Genomic DNA, 3,004 nt, shown 5'->3' with positions numbered 1-3,004 from the left:
ACCACAAGATTCATCACACAATCACCCACTCCATCACCAGATGGTGATGGTGTGGTGATGGTGAGGTTGGTGGTGATGATGTTGTGATGATGGTGTGGTGATGGTGAGGTTACTGTGTGGTGATGATAGTTTGGTGATGGTGTGGTGATGGTGTGATGATAGTGTGGTGATGGTTTGATGGTGTGGTGATGGTGATGGTGAGGTTACTGTGTGGTGATGGTGTGGTGATGGTGTGGTGATGGTGTGATGGTATGATGATGGTGTGATGATGGTGTGGTGATGGTGAGGTTACTGTGTGATGATGATGTTGTGATGATAGTGTGATGATGGTGTGGTGATGCTTAGGTGATGATGAGGTGATGGTGTGATGATGGTGTGATGATGGTGAGGTGATGGTGAGGTGATGGTGTGGTGTTGGTGTGGTGATGGTGTGATGATAGTGATGGTGATGGTGTGGTGATGGTGAGGTTTCGGTGTGGTGATGGTGTGGTGATGGTGTGATGATGGTGTGGTGATGGTGTGGTGATGGTGTGGTAACGCACGTGCAAGCAGTTTCTCCTGATGACATTTGGGTACACTGCAGCATCCACCGAGAGGCTCTTGCTGCCAAGGAAATGCCTGACAGCTTGAAAGACGGACTCTACAGTGAAAATGGTTAACTTTCTTAAAGCAAGGCCCCTGAAATCTCGTGTATTTTCTACACTATGTAATGATATGGTCAGTGACCATGTGACACTTTTACCACAAACAGAAGTGCGTGCGCTGGTTATCAAGGGGAAAAGTATTGACATTTTTTTTTAAATTGAGAGACGAGCTTCAAGTTTTTTTTACTGACCATCATTTTTACTTGTCTGACTTCTTGCATGATGATGAGTTTCTCGCACGACTGGCCTATATAGGTGATGTTTTTTCTCACCTGACTGATCTGAATCTAGGACTACAGGGACTCTCCGCAATTATATTCAATGTGCGGGACAAAATTGAAGCTATGATTAAGAATTTGGAGCTCTTCTCTGTCTGCATTAACAAGGACAACACACAGGTCTTTCCATCATTCTATGATTTTTTTCTGTGCAAATGAACTCAAGCTTGTCAAAATGTGATATAGCGAAGCACCTGAGTGAGTTGGGTGTGCAATTACGCAGGTACTTTCCCTAAACGAATGACACAAACAACTGGATTCGCTATCACTTTCATGCCCTGCCTCCAGTGCACTTACCGATATCTGAAGAGAGTTTCGTCAAAATTGCAACAAGCGGTTCTGTGAAAATATTATTTCATCAGAAGCTACTGCTAGATTTCTGGATTGGGCTGTGCTCAAAGTGTCCTGCCTTGGCGAATCGCGCTGTTAAGACACTGATGCCCTTTGCAATCACGTACCTATGTGAGCGTGGATTCTCAGCCCTCACTAGCATGAAAACTCAATACAGGCACAGACTGTGTGGAGAAAATGATTTAAGAATGAGACTCTCTCCAATACAACCCAACATTGCTGAGTTATGTGCATCCTTTCAAGCAGACCCTTCTCATTAACCTTTGATGAGTTATTCATCATTTTTGATAAACAAATAACGTTTTATATGTAAAATGGCCAAATAAAGAGCAAAATGATTTATTATTATTATATTATTATTTGTGCCCTGGTCCTATAAGAGCTCTTTGTCACTTCCCACGAGCCGTGTTGTGAAAAAAACTCACACTCTGTCACTCTGCTCCCCTTCCTGTTCGGGCGGCGCTCGGCGGTCGTCGTCACCGGTCTAATAGCTGCCACCGATCCCCTTTTCCTTTTTTGTCTGTTTTGTCTTATTGGTTACACCTGTTTCTTGTTTGGGGTTTGTTTAGGGCAATTTAAGCCGTTTATGCCCGCCTGCTTTTGTGCGGGCTTGTTTCTCTGTTCGGTTTTGTGGATGTGTTATTTTTGTATTTCTCAGGACTGTTTGTGTCCTGTTTTTGGGCCGGTCACTTTATGCGCCTGGTGTTTTGGCATGACCTGTCTTTCACCGGAATAAATATGGTTTTCCTTAACCCTCTGCTCTCTGAACCTGACTCCGCAACCACTACTCCTATTCACGTAACACACTCATTGTTATTTTTAATAAATGTATCGTATAGTGTGTGGCAGACTTACAATGATGGCAAAAAACAACAGTTGAGAGTGCGCTGACCCTGGTGCTAGAGGCGTTACTCAGCTGGAGGTTGAATGTTTGAAGGGGTACGAGACTATGAAAAGTTTGGGAACCACTGATCTATGTATAGTCAATTTACAAATTACCTCGACTAACCTGGACCCCCGCATATTGACTCAAAACCTTGTACCCCCTGTAAATAGCCTCATTATTGTTATGTAATTTTCTCATGTTACTTTTTCATTAAAAACATTTTTTTTCACTTAGTTTATTTAGTAAATATTTTCTCTATTTCTTGAACTGCATTGTTGGTTCAGGATTGTAAGTAAGCATTGTATTCGGCGCATGTGACAAATAACATTTGACTTGATTTGAAGACTTTTCTTAATTTTTACTATTTTCTACAATGTAAATTAATAGTAACGACAATACAACTATGAAATAGCACATATAGAATCATGTAGTAAAAAAGTGTTAAACAAATCAAAATATATTTTATATTTGAGATTCTTCAAAGTAGCCACTCTTTGCCTTGATGACAGCTTTGCACAATCTTGCCATTTTCTCAACCAGCTTCATGAGGTAGTCCCCTCGAATGCATTTCAATTAACAGGTGTGCCTTGTTCAAAGTTCATTTGTGGAATTTATATCCTTCTTAATGCATTTTAGCCAATAAGTTGTGCTGCAATAAGGAAGGGGTGTTATATAGATGAAAGAGCAAGTCCATATTACGGCAAGAACAGCTCAAATAAGCAAAGACAAACGACAGTCCATCTTTTCTTGAAGAAATTAATGAAAAATTTCAAGAACAAGAACAAGAACAAGAGCATTCGCAAAAACGATCAAGCGCTATGATGAAACTGGCTCTCATGAGGACC

The sequence above is a fragment of the Oncorhynchus keta genome, chromosome 17 (genome assembly GCF_023373465.1).
Source record: "Oncorhynchus keta strain PuntledgeMale-10-30-2019 chromosome 17, Oket_V2, whole genome shotgun sequence".
Lineage (NCBI taxonomy): Eukaryota > Metazoa > Chordata > Actinopteri > Salmoniformes > Salmonidae > Oncorhynchus > Oncorhynchus keta.
Note: the sequence above shows the minus strand (reverse complement) of the source record.